Source organism: Trachypithecus francoisi, unplaced genomic scaffold, assembly GCF_009764315.1.
Source record: "Trachypithecus francoisi isolate TF-2019V2 unplaced genomic scaffold, Tfra_2.0 Lachesis_group10, whole genome shotgun sequence".
Lineage (NCBI taxonomy): Eukaryota > Metazoa > Chordata > Mammalia > Primates > Cercopithecidae > Trachypithecus > Trachypithecus francoisi.
Window position 1 is genome coordinate 27,179,063 of NW_022681455.1, and position 19,648 is coordinate 27,198,710.

The window sequence follows — 19,648 nt, forward strand, 5'->3', positions numbered from 1 at the left end:
TATCTAATGGAATGCCACCCCATCCACAATCAGGACTATTGAGGGAATCTCCTTCCTCATATTCCTTACCTATAATGATGAAGGTGATTGTGCAGATAAGGTGCATTTCCAGGTATCATGAAAGAAATGAGGAAAGGCCAGGAGTATGAAGCTCAGGGAGAGAAGAAGGGTGCTGCTCATGAAAATTCAACCAAATATGAAGTAGTCTGAATTCACAAAGGAGAGAGAAGAAAGGCTAACAGCTCTCTAGGGCCTCCTTCCTGAGTCTGAGTGCCCAGACAGCTAAAAGATGCAGTTCAGGGACTTTAAAGCAGAAATGAATGGCAGCTCAGGGGAAGCGTAGGGGTAGAGGGAGAAGAACGCTGCAAAAATATCTAGAATCATGAGTCTACCTGAGCTGTATTCCTAGAGGGCCCCTGGAAAAGATATGCTTTGAAATGAGCTCCTATTACTGGTACGAATGTTTCCTTCAGGTAAACTAGGGCAGAAAAAGAGGCTGACAATTTCTGGAAGGGACTGGATTGGAGCTGGACCCTCCCTTTCAAGAATAGAACTTACTTGATTTTGATAGAGGAATCCAACACGTGACCTCAGCACTGCAGACTGCAAAGAGAACACTAAGCAGACTTGGGAACTGCCTGAGATTTCCATATTCACCCAGGTCAAGAGGTTGAAGGCCAACCACAGAAGGGCAGAACCAGTGAGAGTGCAGATGAGGATTAGAATGTCATATAGTCTAATTATCCCAGGTTTCACACAAACAAGCACTGAGTGAAAAAGGGAAAAGGAGTCAAATGAATTACATTTCCTCAGTCCCTTTGGGATTTCTTCCTATTCTTAAACACCCATCAAGGCCAGCCAGCCTCCTTGTCTTGACTCCTACTTAGTTTCTAGGACTCTCCCTCCTTCTCATATCCCAACCAAATCCTCTTGGGGCCACAGACTGACCCTCTGTCCCTCACCAGCAAGAACTGAGACCTTTCTCTTTAATCTCAACTTTTTATGTGAATCACTTACTTGCACACAATCATACACAGCCTTGTATTGTAACTAAGCTTTTCCTGGGCATATATCTTGTCTCTCCATCTAGATTAAAAGTCCCTAGAGGACAAGTATTCTGAATTCTTCATTTCCCACCACACTTACCACAGTGCTTTCTTTACATGTAGCAGGATCTCAGTGAGTATCTGTTAACAGCAAGGAAAAATAAAAAGCCACACCACATGCCAAATACATTCCTTGGTGATGTCAAGAGAAGTAAAATTTTTTTCTGGTGCTCTGTATACTCAACACTCCCCTCCTGACTTCTCCCCTCAAATCACAGCCTTTTTTTCACTTCTACTGCTTATGTTCCCAGCTTACCTTCTCTTTTATTTCTTCTCTTAACCTTCTTTCTGTTTCTGCCTGCCAGGAGTGTTCTCCTTCAGCTTTCATCGTTTGGTTACGCTCTGTTTTCGATAGCGCCTTTTTACACTGAGGCCTATCCTAGCCGTCTCCTCAAGAGTAGAACCCTGTGATCCCTTCCTGTCTCTCTATTGGCAGGAAATTTAGTGACATCATAAGTATGTGAACTCTGCCCCCCAAGCGTGAGATCCTACCTTGCTCCCCTTGTTTTTTCAAAACACCTCCCATACTCTTCAATCTAGCATGGCTCTGTTTCTCTTGGCACTTGCATGCCCCCAAAACTACAGCTTGTGCCCTTAGTTCTAACTTCTAATACTGACTGGATAGGAATACTGTATTCCTATACAAGAATGAAGGACACTTGAGAGAGAAAACAGAATAATCTGGGCAATATCTGGGAAGATATAAGTGGAAACCAATTATGTGTTAAAGAACAATGGGATATACTACATCCTTTGTACTCTACCAGAATGATGTTAAGATATGTAATGCCGATGAAGGAATTAGCAAATAAGTGGATAAATGAACATAAGCTGAAAAAGCAGACCGCTGCTAAAATCCCCCGTTGAAGTTTACCAAATGTAAGCTCCAGGAAACTGGGATGATTTTTAGTGGTATTATCTTGGCCCACTGCAACCTCCACCTCCCGGGTTCAAGCGATCCTCCTGGCTTAGCCTCCTGAGTAGCTGGGACTACAGGCACACACCACCACGCCCAGCTAATTTTTTGTATTTTTAGTAGAGACAGAGTTTCACCATGTTGGCCAGGATGGTCTTGATCTCTTGACCTCCTGATCCCCCTGCCTCAGCCTCCCAAAGTGCTGGGATTACAGGCGTCAGCCACCACACCCAGCTGATTTTTGTCTATTTTATTCACTTATGTGTTCTGAGCATCTAAAATACTGTCTGGCACAAGACAAGTGCTATATAAATATTTGTGTAATGAATGAATGACTGATCCAGGAACAAAAGGCTCATCGTCAGAAGAGAAGGTTGGCATATCTGCCAGTTACCCCTGGTGGACTGTTTCTGTTGGATATGTATTATGCTAATATATGTATAGGATTAACTAGCATTTAGAGTGTGCAACAGCAATACATGTCTCATTAACTTTTAAAAACTAACTAGAATGAGTGTTTACAAAAATCACTTAGGACAGTGTAAAAATTTATACACCAAATAGTTTGTATTCTTAACCAAATTTTAAAACTAGCAGCACACAGGCTAGGATGAGTTATCATTGTATACATATTTGAAACTATGTGGGACACTGGCTGATGAAAGAAGGTAGCATACTAATGTCATTGGCTGGGGGAGAGAAGGGATATTTACAGCAGAAAGTCAGAAGTAATTCACCTAGGTAAAGATTGCTTCTGCCAATAATGTGCTCATGGAAACTCATCCCTGAGACTTACAAAGAACAGATATTATAAGGTAATATCTTTAAATCTCAAGGTTGGTGGGGACCCCATTGAGAAGAGTGCCTATTTGCTCCTGAGCTATGAATTGACCCAGGAAAACAAAGATGATGGGCAAATATATTTTTACTGATGTCAGAAGAGAATAAAGGAAAACTATAAATATATTTAGCAAGCAAACTGTTCACTGCCTACAGCAGTCACCTACTCTTTCTCTTATATATGAAGTCTCAATCAATATATTAAAATCATAACTCTTCAATCCATACTCCCTTTAAAGCATATACTCTTTTAAAGTGAGAAAACTGTTCTTTGCTTAAAATGGTATATAAAAGAATCAAAGAGCAAAAGCTGGAACCAGAAAACCTGTATTCAAATCCTAGTTTTCCACTTACTATTTGACCAAGTCACTTCCTATAGTAAGGGATTACTGCTAAATTTGCTGAATGTGATAATAGTATGTGCCTATATAAATAAAATAAAAGAGTCCTTATGTCTAAGACATACAAACTGAGAAATTTAAAGTGAAATGTTATGTCTGGATTTCACTTTAAAACACTCCCTCCACCTCACCCTCTCTCCACAAAAAATGTGATGGGGAAACAGAGAAAACAGGATTGGCAAAACTGAGTACCGGGAAGTTTGTTAACTAATTATATCAACTTTTGTGTTTAAAATTTTCCATCATAAGAAGTTTAAAAAATATAAATTTGACATCTCAGTCACCCAAAGGGCTAAAAGCTAATTTCTCTTTCCCTTAAAAACGCTGTTCACCAGATTGAAAATGTCACCTGCTCTCTATTACATTCAGTTGTGCTCACTGATATGTTTCATTTTAGATGGTATAACTTTTCCAGGTCTCTCAGATATAAACTCTGCAAGAGGCTGTTTTGTTTACGTATACTCATTTTATTAGTCACATAAGTGATCAAAGACTGTTGCTTGACTATGTATTATTTTAACAAAAATAATACCTACCCCTATAGAATTGCTATAAAACTATATTTAGAAAACAAATGTAAAAGTATTTTTAAAATGAGGCTCCATATAAGTGCTTCTTCATTATAATTATTATTGGAAATTTAAATCCTTTGCCTTATTTTTAAACATCACACCAAAACTGGATATTATGCATCACTTTATGGAGATTCCTCTTGTCTCATTCTAACTAGAATGAGTTTTTAAAAGAATCACTTAGGAAAATGTAAAAATTTATACACTAAGTTTCTATTCTTACCCTAATTTTAAAACTAGCTGCACATAGGCTAGGAGGAGTTATCACTGTATATATATTTGAAACTATATTTATTGCCCAGATTCAGAATATTTCAAAGTCAACTGCACTACAGCTGACCAATGATACAAATCCATTTTTGATTCAAATATTATTTTCTAAAGTTATCCAAATAGTACATTTAAGGAACTTTCAAGACATTCAATAGGAAACAAATTTCATTTCATAAGCAAAGGATGCACCAAAGTTTCCTAGGCAAGACATAGGAAAAACAAAACCTTGGAAAAATATTTTTCCCAGAGAATATACAGTCAACACAAAATGTATCAAAACAAACAGAAAATGTTTAACCTGAAGAGACAATTTTGTCTTCCCAATAGACAAAATTCTAAGTGAGTAAGACAGATGACTGCCAACAGACTGAATTTCTCAGATTATGGAAATAAAATAATGTATTACTTGCATGAAGATCTCTTTCTAGGAATTGATGTTTTCCATTATTGAAACCTAGTGCTGTGAATTATGGGACTCCCCTTGCTATCATTTTGTGCTCAATACACAATCTGTGATAGGCTTAGATGGCTAGCTTACAAGGAAGGAAATAATGAATAAAAATAATAATAATGTGTTATTTAATAAGTATTATTCCAGGCATTTGATATAAATCATCTCATTTATGCCTTGTAGTACTCTCTTGAGATAGAAATTTCCAGGTGTTGCTCAATGAGACAGAGGTGATGCCTCCTGGAGAAGGGTAATGGCTGCATAGGCAGTTTCCTTAGTGAAGTCACTTCTGGTTCTCTCTCATAAGCTCTGATATATGATTTTATCAACAAACTGAGTGAGGCTTTCTCTCAGAAGTACATTAACCAACCACACAGATACTAAGTAGATTACAAATCCATAAATTTTCAATGTGAAATAAAATTGTCAAGGGGTTCACAACACTAAAGTTGCAGATCTGTACATTCTTTGCTCACAGGGAAGCGGCACTAAAAGTCAAATTGTAATAAGGATGGTATTTTGTTAATTTATAGCAAAATAAAACTGTAAAGCAGATCAAGAGTTCATTCTCTTTCTATATGTTATCCACCAACAAAGTCAAATGTAAATAAAATGATGAGTATAAATAAAACTGTAAAGCAGATCAAGAGTTCATTCTCTTTCTATATGTTATCCACCAACAAAGTCAAATGGAAATAAAATGATGAGTATAAATTCATAGCAAGAAAACACAAACAATAGAACAACAGTTCTTCAGGACAGTTAGCCTGATAAAAACAATGATTGGATACCCTTACCTAAGACACTCTCTTCTGGCAAACACTGATGACATAAACATAGCACTGAGAGGACAGGCATTCTGGGATGTATATGCAGAGTGAAGAAAGGATAAAAATTTGAAAAAGAAAAAAACAAACACACGGCTCATTCACTTGTGTAAATCATGTATAATAAATCACAGTTCTATTTCGTCTACATTGCTAGAAAAATTAAAATTTTTTATCACGATTAAGACAAAATCAGGCCGGGCACAGTGGCTCACCCCTGTAATCCCAATACTTTGGAAGGCCAAGGCCAGTGGATCACTTGAGGCCAGAGGTTTCAGACCAGCCTGGCCAACATAGTGAAACCTGATCTCTACTAAAAATACAAAAATTAGCCGGGCATGGGTGGCGCATGCCTGTAATCCCAGGTACTCGGGAGGCTGAGGCATGTGAATCACCTGAACCAGGAGGGGAAGGCTGTAGTAAGCCAAGATCACAATCTGGGTGACAGCGTGACAATCTGTCTCAAAAATAATAATAATACTAAAAATTAAAAAATGTGAGAGACTATAATTATCTTAAATTTGTCAAATACTTTTCTGTATCCATTAATATGATTATATAATTTTTCTTCTTTGGCCTACTGGTGTGATATATTGATTCTGGATGGGGAATCAACCTTATATACCTGGAATAAATTCTACTTGGAAATAGTGTATAATTTTTTTTATACATTGTTGGATTCAATTTGCTAATATTTTGTTCAGAATTTTTGCATCTGTGTTATGAAAGACATTGATCTGTTGTTTTCCTTTCTTGTAACATCTGTGTCTGGTTTTGGTATTAGGGCAATGTTGGCCTCCTAGAATGAATTAGAAAATATTTACTGTGCATCTATTTTCTGGAAGAGAATATAGATAATTGGTATAATTTCTTCCTTAAATGTTTGGTAGACTTCACCAGTGAATCCATCAGGGCCTGGTTTTTCTCTTTGGGCAAGATATTATTAATTCCACTTTTAAATAGATACAGGCCTGTTCTAATTGCCTAAGATATTATTAATTCCATTTTTAAATAGACATAGGCCTATTTCTCCTATGAGTTTTGGTAGATTGTGTCTTTCTTAGAATTAGATCATTTCATCTAGGTTATCAATTCGTGAGCACAGTTGCTCATATTTCTCCACTATCCCTTTAATATCCATGGAATAAATAGTGATGATCCCTCTTCCATTTCTGATATTAGTAATTTGTGTCTTCTTTTTCTCTTAGTTAACCTGGCTAGAGTTTTATCAAGTTTTTTGATCTTCTCAAAGAATTAGTTTTTGGTTTTGTTGACTTTTTTTCTATTTCCTCTTTTCAATTTCATTGGCATTTGCTCTAATTTTTATTTCTTTTCTTCTGCTTACTTTGGGTTGAAATATATTCTTCTTTTTCTAGTTTTCTAACTGGAAGCTTAAATTACTGATTTTAGATTTTTCTTTTCTAATATATGCATTCAGTACTATAAATTTCCCTCTAAGCACTGATTTCACTGCATCCTACAAATTTATAAGCTGTATCTTAATTTTTATTTAGTTTGAGCTATTTTGAAATTTTAAATTTCTCTTAAAACTTCTTCTCTGACCTATGTGTTATTTAGAAGTGTATTGTTTATTCTGCAATAAACAATTCTTTATTTTGAAGTTTTCTAGCTTTCTTTCTGTTACTGATTTCTCATTTAATTCTATTGATAGCATATTTTGTATGATTTCTAGTCTTATAATTTGTTAAATTGTGTTTTATGATCCAGAATGTGGTCTATCTTGATGAATATTTTATGTGAGCTTGAGAATGGAATTTTGTTTTGAATGAAATAGTTAATAAATGTCAATTAGATCCAGTGGAATGATGGTGCTGCTCAGTTCTGCTATATCTGTACTGATTTTCTGCCTGCTGGATCTGTCAATTACTGTTAGATGGGTGTTGAAGTCTCCATCTCTAATACACTATTTTTCACTGCAGTTCTATTGGCTTTAGCCTCATATTTTGACGCTCTCTTATTAGGTGCATACACATTAAGGTTTGTATGTCTTCTGGGAGAACTGACACTTCCATCATTATAATGCTAGAATGTAATGTAATGCTCCTCTTTATCCTTGATCTGAAGTTGACTTTGTCTAATATCAATTTAGCTACTGCAGCTTCTTTTCGTTAGTGTTAACATGGTATATGTTTCTCCATCACTTTACTTTTAATCTATAGGTGTCTTAAATTTAAAGCGGATTTTTGGTAGACAACATATAGGTAGTTGGATCTTGTTTTCTGATTGAGTCTCTTTTTCTGTTTTTGTTTTTTAGACAGGGTCTCACTCTGTCACCCAGGGTGAGTGTCATGGCTCACTGCAGCCTCGACCTCTTGGGCTCGCTCAGGAGATCCTCCTGCCTCAGTCCCTCCCTGCCTTGCCTGAGTTGCTGGGCCTTTAGGCATGTGCCACCATGCCTAGCTAAGTCTCTATATTTTAACTGATATAATCAAACTATTGACATTTAAAGTGATTATGTATATAGCTGGATTGATATCTACCATATTTGTTACTGTTTTCTATTCATTGTCCTTGTCCTTAGTTTCTTCTTCTTCTTTTTTTTTTTTTGTCTTCCACTTTTTCCTCTCTTTTCTGGTTTTATTTTGTAAGATTCCATTTTTATCCTTTCTTAATATATCAATTATACATCTCTTTTTAAACCTTTTTGGTGATTGTTCTTGTGTTTGCAATAAATATTTACAATCAATCCAAGTCCACTTTCTTTTTTTTTTTTTCAAGATGGAGTCTTGCTCCGTCACCCAGGCTGGAATGCGATGGTGTGATCTCCAGCTCACTGCAACCTCCGCCTCCCAGGTTCAAACAATTCTCCTGCCTCAGCCCCCCGAGTCGCTGGGATTACAGACGCACTCCACCACACCCTGCTAATTTTGTATTTTTAGTAGAGATGAGGTTTTGCCATGTTGGCCAGGCTGGTCTCGAACTCCTGTCCACAAGTGATCCGCCCGCCTCAGCCTCCCAAAGTGGTGGGATTATAGGCATGAGCCACCATGCCCAACCAACACGTTATTTTTTTGACACATCATACCCACATATACATGGCAAATGGTAATTAGAAAACAAAACAAAGAGGACATCAGCAAGACAGTGGAATAGGAAGCTCCTAACTTTCCTTAATCCCACAAAAACACAGAATAAACACCTAGACATGAATTAATTCCCTTTGAGAGAAATCCAGAAACTAGTTGAGAGACTCCTACCTAGTGGGCATTGCAGCTGAGACACACTAGTGCCATAAATCTAACCCTGGGCACAGTGCCTTGTAATTGGTAGGGAACCCCCAACTCCCAACTTCTCCATAAAGAGCAAAGAATTTGGACTACACATCTACTCCCCTAACTTTTACAGTTAGCACCTGAGGGGCTAGCTCCTAAATCACCTAGCTCTGAGAGATGATGAGGCTCACCATTCTCAAGTCCCCAGGGACCACAGAAAACAAAAAGGTGGTTTTAAATGGGTACAGGAATATTTCCACAGGCTATTCCCTCTGGCTCAGTGCAGACAGAGCAGGCAATAATGCCCAGCTGCCAGTATTTCCATGGAAAGAGTTAGACTACACATCTAACATCCAGACTTTTCCAGTTGCTGCCTGAGGGTCTAACTTCTAACCAGCCTGCATCTAGGAGGTGAGAGAGCAGACAATGAGTAGTCTTCTGGGAGCCTGAATAGGTATGTGGGCACCTCCTGCAGCTCCTTCCCGGGGCTCACTCCAGAGACAGAAACAAGCCTCCACTTAAACTGCTTGTCTCTCAGAGTTATCAGCCAGCATTTGCTAGGCCCCTGGAGGTGACAGACAGCAAAGTAATGGTTTGAAAAGTGTGCAGTTTGAGAGTGCAGGTATTTGCCCCAGCTACCCTTCCTGGCTCAGTGCTGAACAAATGATGATAAACTCCAGCTCAGAGCTTCTACTTGAGGAGAGAAAGGATTGGATTACACACCTAACATCCCAACGTTTCCAGCTGCTACAGGAGGGACTGGCTCCTGTCTTGACTGTTTCAGGACACTAATGGGACTTGGCATACTCTAGTCTTCTGGGGGTCAATAAGAACAAAGATGATGGTCTGTATGACAATAAAGATTTGAGAGGCTTGGGAGGTTGAGGCGGGCAGATTGCCTGAGCTCAGGATTTTGAGATCAGCCTGGGTAACACAGTGAAACCCTTTCTCTACTAAAATACAAAAAAATTTAGCCGGGTGTGGTGGCGTGCACCTGTAGTCCTATCTACAGGGGAGGCTGAGTCAGGAGAATTGCTTGAACCCAGGAGGCGGAGGTTGCAATGAGCTGAGATTGTGCCAGTGCACTCCATCCTGAGCAACATAGCAAGACTCCATCGCCAAAAAAAAAAAAAAAAAAGATTTGAAAGGCATCCAGTACCTCTGGCTGGACTGACTGGTGAGTTTCTTCTATATTAGGCCAGTCTGTGAAGACTGGGAGAGGTGGTTGTTTAATGTGCAGAAACCAATATACAGTCAAGAAAAGTAAAGAAATAAAAAAAATGTTCTAAACAAAAGAAAAAGATAAATCTCCAGAGATTGACCCTAATGAAATGGGGATAAATGATTTACCACATGGAGAATTCAAAATAATGGTCATAAAGACGCTCACAGGGCCGGGTGCATTGGCTCATGCCTGTAATCCTAACACTTTGGGAAGCCGAGGCAGGCGGATCACCTGAGGTCAGGAGCTCAATACCAGCCTGACCACATGTTGTAAAACCCCCGTCTCTACCAAAAACACAAAAAAAATTAGCTAGGTGTTGTGGCACACACCTGCAATCCCAGTTACTTGGGAGGCTGAGGCACGAGAATCGCTTGAACCCAGAAGGTGGAGCTTGCAGTGAGCTGAGATCACACTGCTGTGCTCCAGCCTGGGCAACAGAGCAAGACTCTGTCTCAAAAAAAAAAAAAAAAAAAAAATCTTTGTTTCAAGATGGCCGAATAGGAACAGTTCCAGTCTACAGCTCTCAGTGGGAGTGACGCAGAAGATAGGTGATTTCTGCATTTCCACCTGAGGTACCAGGTTCATCTCACCAGGCCTTGTTGGACAGTGGGTGCAGCCCATGGAGTGTGAGTTGAAGCAGGGCTAGGCATCACCTCACCTGGGGAAGTGCAATAGGTCAGGGAATTCCCTTTCCTAGCCAAGGGAAGCCGTGACAGATGGTAGCTGGAAAATCAGGACACTCCTGCCCTAATACTGCACTTTTCCAATGGCCTTAGCAAATGGCACACCAGGAGATTATATCCTGCGCCTGGCTCAGCGGGTCCCACGCCCACGGAGCCTTGCTCACTGCTACCACAGCAGTCTGAGATCCAATGGCAAGGTAGCAGCGGGGCTAGGGGAGGGGCATCTGCCATTGTTGAGGCTTGACTAGGTAAACAGCACTGCCAGGAGGCTTGAACTGGGTGGAGCCCACCACAGCTCAAGGAGGCCTGCCTGCCTCTGTAGACTCCACCTCTGGGGACAGGGCATAGCTGAACAAAAGGCTGCAGAAACTTCTGCAGACTTAAATATCCCTGTCTGACGGCTTTGAAGAGAGCAGTGGTTCTCCCAGCACAGAGTTTGAGATCTGAGAATGGACAGACTGCCTCCTCAAGTGGGTCCCTGACCCCTGAGTAGCCTAACTGGGAGGCACCATCCAGTAGGGGCCAACTGACACCTCATACGGCCAGGTGCCCCTCTAAGACGTAGCTTCCAGAGGAAGGATCAGATAGCAACATTTGCTGTTCTGCAATATTTGCTGTTCTGCAGCTTCTGCTGGTGATACCCAGGCAAACAGAATCTGGAGTGGACCTCCAGCAAACTCCAACAGACCTGCAGCTAAGGGTCCTGGCTGTTAGAAGGAAAACTAACAAACAGAAAGGACATCGACACCAAAACCCCATCTGTACATTACCACCGTCAAAGACCAAAGGTAGATAAAACCACAAAGACGGGGAGAAACCAGAGCAGAAAAGCTAAAAATTCTAAACATCAGAGTGCTTCTTCTCCTCCAAAGGAATGCAGCTCCTCGCCAGCAATGGAACAAAGCTGGACAGAGAATGACTTTGATGAGCTGAGAGAAGAAGACTTTAGACGATTGGTAATAACAAACTTCTCCAAGCTAAAGGAGGATGTTCGAACCCATCGCAAAGAAGCTAAAAACCTTGAAAAAAGATTAAACAAATGGCTAACTAGAATAAATAGCATAGAGAAGACCTTAAATGACCTGAGGGAGCTGAAAACCATGGCATGAGAACTACATGATGCATGCACAAGCTTCAGTAGCCGATTCGATCAAATGGAAGAAAGGGTATCAGTGACTGAAGATCAAATGAATGAAATGAAGCAAGAAGAGAAATTTAGAGAAAAAAGAGTAAAAAGAAATGAACAAAGCCTCCAAGAAATATGGGACTATGTGAAAAGACCAAATCTACGTCTGATTGCTGTACCTGAAAGTGACGGGGAGAATGGAACCAAGTTGGAAAACACTCTTCAGGATATTATCCAGGAGAACTTCCCCAACCTAGCAAGGCAGGCCAACATTCAAATTCAGGAAATACAGAGGATGCCACAAAGATACTCCTCGAGAAGAGCAACCCTAAGGCACAAAATTGGCAGATTCACCAAGGTTGAAATGAGGGAAAAAATATTAAGGGCAGCCAGAGAGAAAGGTCGGGTAACCTACAAAGGGAAGCCCATCAGACTAACAGCAGATCTGTCAGCTGAAACTCTACAAGCCAGAAAAGAGTGGGGGCCAATATTCAACATTCTTAAAGGAAAGAATTTCCAACCCAGAATTTCATATCCATCCAAACTAAGCTTCATAAGTGAAGGAGAAATAAAATCCTTTACAGACAAGCAAATGCTGAGAGACTTTGTCACCACCAGGCCTGCCTTACAAGAGCTCCTGAAGGAAGCCCTAAACATGGAAAGAAACAACCAGTACCAGCCACCACAAAAACATGCCAAATTGTAAGGACCATCAGCATTTTAAAGAAACTGCATCAATTAATGGGCAAAATAACCAGCTGATATCATAATAACAGAATCAAATTAACACATAACAATATTAACCTTAAATGTAAATGGGCTAAATGCCCCAATTAAAAGACAAAAGACACAGACTGGCAAATTGGATAAAGAGTAAGGGCCCATTGGTGTGCTGTAGTCAGGAGACCCATCTCTCATGCAAAAAGCTCCATAGGCAAAACCCCCTCTCCTATTCAACATAATGTTGAAAGTTTTGGCCAGGGCAATCAGGCAAGAGAAAGAAATAAAGGGTATTCAAATAGGAAAAGAGGAAGTCAAATTGTCTCTATTTGCAGATGACATTATTACATATTTATAAAACCCCATCGTCTCAGCCCAAAATCTCCTTAAGCTGATAAGCAACTTCAGCAAAGTCTCAGGATACATAATCGATGTGCAAAAATCACAAGCATTCCTATACACCAATAACAGACAAACAGAGAGCCAAATTATGACTGAACTCCCACTCACAATTGCTTCAAAGAGAATAAAATGCCTAGGAATCCAACTTACAAGGGATGTGAAGGACCTCTTCAAGGAGAACTACAAACCACTGCTCAACAAAATAAAAGAGGACACAAACAAATGGAAGAACATTCCATGTTCATGGATAGGAAGAATCAATATCATGAAAATGGCCATACTGCCCAAGGTAACTTATAGATTCAATGCCATCCCCATCAAGCCACCAATGACTTTCTTCACAGAATTGGAAAAAACTACTTTAAAGTTCATACAGAACCAAAAAAGAGCCTGCATTGCCAAGACAATCCTAAGCAAAAAGAACAAAGCTGGAGGCATCACGCTACCTGACTTCAAACTATACTACAAGGCTACAGTAACCAAAACAGCTTGGTACTAGTACCAAAACAGAGATATAGACCAATGGAACAGAACAGAACACTCAGAAATAATACCACACATCTACAACCATTTGATCTTTGACAAACCTGAGAAAAACAAGAAACGGGGAAAGGATTCCCTATTTAATAAATAAATGGTGCTGGGAAAACTGGCTAGACATATATAGAAAGCTGAAACTGGATCCCTTCCTTACACCTTATACAAAAACCATAAAAACTCTAGAAGAAAGCCTAGGCAATACCATTCAGGACATAGGCATGGGCAAGGACTTCATGACTAAAACACCAAAAACAATGGCAACAAAAACCAAAATAGACAAATAGGATCTAATTAAACTAAAGAGCTTCTGCACAGGAAAAGAAACTACCATCAGAGTGAACAGGCAACCTGCAGAATGGGAGAAAATTTTCACAATCTACCCATCTGACAAGGGCTAATATCCAGAATCTACAAAGAACTTAAATTTACAAGAAAAAAATCAAACAACCCCATCAAAAAGTGGGCAAAGGATATGAACAAACATTTCTCAAAAGAAGACATTTATGCAACCAACAGACACATGAAAAAATGCTCATCATCACTGGCTATCAGAGCAATGCAAATCAAAACCACAATGAGATACCGTCTCACACCCGTTAGAATGGCAACCATTAAAAAGTCAGGAAACAACAGATGCTGGAGAGGATGTGGAGAAATAGGAACACTTTTACACTGTTGGTGGGTTGTAAACTAGTTCAGCCATTGTGGAAGACAGTGTGGCGATTCCTCAAGGATCTAGAACTAGAAATACCATTTGACCCAGCTATCCCATTACTGGGTATATACCCAAAGGATTATAAATCATGCTACGATAAAGACACATGCACACAAATGTTTAGTGCAGCACTATTCATGCAGCACTATTCACAATAGCAAAGACTTGGAACCAACCCAAATGTCCATCAATGACAGACTGGATTAAGAAAATGTGTCACATATACACCATGGAATATTATGCAGCCTAAAAAATGGATGAGTTCATGTCCTTTGTAGGGACACGGATGAAGCTGGAAATCATCATTCTGAGCAAACTATCACAAGGACAGAAAACCAAACACCATATGTTCTCAAATATAGGTGGGAATTGAACAATGAAAACACTTGGACACAGGGTGGAGAACATCACACACCGGGGCCTGTCGTAGGGTTGGTGGAGGGGAAGGGATAGCATTAGGAGAAATACCTAATGTAAACAACAAGTCGATAGATGCAGCAGACCAACATGGCACATGTATACATATGTAACAAGACTGCACGTTGTGCACATGTACCCTAGAACTTAAAGTATAATAAAAAAGAAAGAAAGAAAGAAAAACTCTTATGAAACAATAAAAAATGATGGACAATCCAAAAAAACAAAAAAAGATGCTCACTGGGGTCAAGAGATAAATTCATGACCAGAATGAGAATTTCAACAGAGAGATTAAAAAATTAAATAGTGGGCCGGGCGCGGTGGCTCAAGCCTGTAATCCCAGCACTTTGGGAGGCCGAGACGGGCGGATCACGAGGTCAGGAGATCAAGACCATCCTGGCTAACACAGTGAAACCCCGTCTCTACTAAAAAATACAAAAAAAACTAGCCGGGCGAGGTGGCGGGCGCCTGTAGTCCCAGCTACTCGGGAGGCTGAGGCAGGAGAATGGCGTGAACCCGGGAGGCGGAGCTTGCAGTGAGCAGAGATCCGGCCACTGCACTCCAGCCTGGGCGGCAGAGCAAGACTCCGTCTCAAAAAAAAAAAAAAAAATTAAATAGTGACAAACAGAAATCACAGCACTAAAGTATACAATAACTGAACTAAAAAATTCAGTAGCAGGGTTCAACAGCAGACTAGATCTAGCAGAAGAAAAGGATCAGTGAACTTGAAGACAGGTCATTAGAAATGATACAATCAGAGGGAAAAAAAGAAAAATTGAAAAAGAGTCAACATAGCTTAAGGGACATATGAGACACCAGCAAGTTGACCAACTGACAGCAATACAATAGTAATAGATTTCAATACCCCACTTTGAATAATGGATAGAACATGTGGCATGTGGACAGAAAAATCAATAAACAGCTAACTTGAAAAGTGCTATAGGCCAAATAGACCTACAGACATATTTAGAACTTTTCACTCAAGAGCAGGAAAATATTTCAGAAGCACACATGGACCATTCTCCAGGATAGATCATATTTTAAGTCACAAAACAAGTCTTAACAAATTCAAAAAGATAGAAATCATATGAAGTGCCTTTTTCAACCAAAATGGAATGAAGCCAGAAATCATTAACAGCAAGAAAACAGGAAAATTCATAAACACATAGAAACTAAATAACATAATCTTGAACAACCACTGGGTTCAGTAGGAGATCAAAACAAAATTTTAAAAAAACTCCAGACAAACAAAAATGAAAATACAACTTATCAAAACTTATCGGATATAGCAAAAGCAATACTAAGAGGGAAGTTTATAGTGACAAATGCCACATTACAAAACAAGAAAGCTCTCAAATAAATAAACTAGATTTCAAGGGACTAGAAAGAAGAACAAACTAAACCCAAAGTTAGCAGAAGAAAGAAAATAATAAAGATCAGTACAGAAATAAATCAGAGACTAGAAAACAATAGAAAAATAATAAACAAAACCAAGAGTTTTTTTAAATATAAACAAAATGGATAAACCCTTAGCTAGATAAGGAAAAAAAGAGAAACTCATAAATAAAATAAAAAATGAAAAAGGGCATTACAACAGATGCCTCAGAAACAGAAGAGATCATAAGGGATTATTATGAAAAATTATATGTCAACAAATTAAATAACCTAGAGAGAATGGATGAATTCCTAGGATAAATAGCTTACCAAGACTGGATCAAGAATACAAAGCCTAAACATTTTAATAACAAATACTGAGATAGAAGTAATAATAATTTTAAAACCTCCTGTCATAGTCTGTTTTGTGTTGCTGTAACAGAATAATTGAGGATGAGTAACTTATTTTAAGACCAAAAAAAAAGAGGTTTATTTAGCTCAGTTTGGCAGGCTGGGAAGTCCAAAATCAAGCATCCCATCTGGTGAGGGCCTTGTGCTGCTTCAACTAATGGTGGAAAGCAGAACAAAGGGGAAATGAGTGTGTACAAAGAGATGAAACACAAGAGGCAGCCTCACTTTATAATAACCTGCTCTCATGATAACTGAGACTGCATTAAACCCTTCATGATTGCATTAATCCCTCCATGATCCAAAGGCCTTTAAAAGTCCCACCTCTTAGCACCATGACATTGGCAATTAACTTTGAGTGTGAGTTTTTTGGGGACAAACTACATACAAACCATATAGCACCTCCCAAAAAAAGAGAAGTCCAAGACCAGATGGCTTCACAGCTGAATTGTGACATATATTTAAAGAAAAATTAATACCAATCCTTCTTAAACCCTTCCAAAAATAGAAGTAGAGGTAAGATTTCCAAACTCATTTTATGAGGCTAGCATCACTCTGATATCAAAGCCAGACAAAGCCTCCACAAGAAAACTAAACTACAGGCCAATATCTCTGGGTGAACATAGATGCAAAAATCCTCAATAAAATAATAGAAAACTGAATTCAACAACATATCAAAAAGACTATACACAGTGATCAGGTGGGGTTTATCCCTGGGATACAAGGGTGGCTTAAAATACCCAAATCAATCAATGCAATATATCACATTAACAGAGTGAAAGATAAAAACCATATCATCATAGATGCAGTAAAAGCATTTGACAAAGTTCAACATCCACTCAAGATAAAAACTCTCAACAAAATAGGTACAGAAGAAAATTACCTCAACACAAGAGGGCCATTTATTAATATCCCACAACTAACATCATAATCAATAGGGAAAAACTGAAAACTTTTCCTCTAAGATCTGGTGCAAGGCATAGATTACCACCATCTCCATTTCTATTCAACATAGCACTGGAAGTTCTAGCAAAAGCAATTAGACAAGAAAAAGAAATAAAAGGCATCCAAATTGGAAAAGAAGTAGTGAAACTGTTTGCACATGGCATGAGTCTATATGTAGAAATTGATAAAAACTCCACCCAAAAATCTATTAAAATTAATAATTAAACAAAGCTGTAGGATATAAAATTAACATACAAAAGTCAGTTGTGTTTCTTTACACAATCTACCTAAAAAGAAATTTTAAAAAAATATTTACTAAGATCGGTACAAAAATTTAAATACTTAGGAATAAATTTAACCAAGGAGGTAAAAGATTTGTACACTGAAAACTATAAAACGTTGATGAACAAAACTGAAAAAGACAAAGTAAATGAAAAGATTTCTGGATCAAAATAATTAATATTGTTAAAATGTCCATAATACTCAAAGCAATATACAGATTCAACACAATATCAAAATTCCAACATTTTTCACAGAAATAAAAACATTCTGAAATTTGCATAAAACCACAAAAGACCTTAAATATCCAAAGCAATCTTGGGAAAGAAAAACAAAGTTGGAGGCATCACACTACCTGACTTCAGAATATACTATACAAAGCTATACAATCAAAACAGCAGGGCACTGACATGAAAACAGACACATAGACCGATGGAACAAAATAGAGAGCCCAGAAATAAATCTACACATTTACAGTCAACTGATTTTTGACAAGGGCGACAAAAATACACACTGGGCAAAAGACAGCCTCTTCAATAAATGGTGTTGGGAAATTGGGAACCCACATACAAAATAATAAGATTACATCCTTATCTTACACCTTACATAAAATTCAACTCGAAATAGGCTAAAGACACAAACAGAAGACCTGAAATTGTAAAAATCCTAGAAGAAAATATAAGGGACAACCTCCTTGACACTGGCCTTTGCAATGATTTCTTGGACAGGACACCAAAAGCTCAGGAAACAAAAGCAAAAATAACCAAATGAGACTACATCAAACAAAATATCTGCACAGAGAAGAAAACAATGGGCAAAACGGAAAGGCAACTATTGGTTGGCAGAAAATATTGTAAACGATGTATCTGATAAGGAGTTAATATCCAAAACATATAAGGTATGTCCAAAACATATTGGACAGCTCAATAGCAAGAAAACCAAATCTGATTAAAAAATAGGTAAAGAACCTGAAAAGATATTTTCCCAAGGATGACATAAAAATGGCCAATAGAAAAAATGCTCAACATCTCTAATCATCACGGAAATGCAAATTAAACCCACAATGAGACATCATCTCACACCTGTTAGAATCACCAATTTAAAAATATAAAAAAATAACAAGTGTTGGCAATGTAGTGAAAAGGGAACTCTTTTACATTGTGGGTGGGAATGTAAATTAGTACAGCCTTTACGGAAAACAGCAGTATGGCTGTTCCTCAGAAAATTACAAATAGAATTACCACATGATCCAGCAGTACCTTTTCTGGGTATATACTGTGAAAGTAAAGTATCTTGTGCCCCCAAAATCACAAAAGGAAAATTCAAGCTGGAAAGTGCTCAGGACAAATTCGCCTCCCATTCTATTCAAAGTCATCCCTCCGCTCACTGAGATAGATGCATACCCTGATTGCCTCCTTTGGAAAGGTTTATCATAAACTCAAAAGAATGCAACCATTTGTCTCTCCCCTACCTGCGACCTGGCAGCCCCCTCCCTGCTTCATCCCCGCCTTTCTGGTAGGAACCAATGTACTTCTTACATATATTGATTGATGTCTCATGTCTCCCTAAAACGTATAAAACTAAGCTGTGCCCCTACCACCTTGGGCACATGTAGTCAGAACTTCCTAAGGCTGTGTCACGGGGGTGTGTCCTCAACCTTGGCAAAATTAACTTTCTAAATTAACTGAGGCCTGTCTCAAATTTTCAGGGTTCACATCCCCAAAGGAAATGAAATCAGGATCTCGAAGCAATAACTGCATGCCCATGTTCATTGAAACATTATTCACAATAACTAAGACATGGAATCAACCTAAGTGTGTGTCCACCAACGAATGGATAAAGCACATATGGTTTATATATACAGTAGGATATTATTCATCCTTAATAAAGATCCTGCTGTTTGCAACACAGATGAACCTGGATGTCATTATGCTAAGTGAAACAAGCCAGACACAGAAAGAAAAATACTGCATGATTTCATATGTGGATTATAAAAAAGTCAAATACATAGAAGCAGAGTAGAACAGTGGTTACCAGGGGTGGAGACGTGTGGAAATGGTTGAAATGTTGGTCAAAGGACACAAAGTTGCATTTCTGTAGGATGAATAAGTTTAGAGGCGTAATGCATAGCATAACTATAGTTAATACTGCATTGTGCATTGGAAACTTGTGAAGAGTACATTTCATGCGCTCTC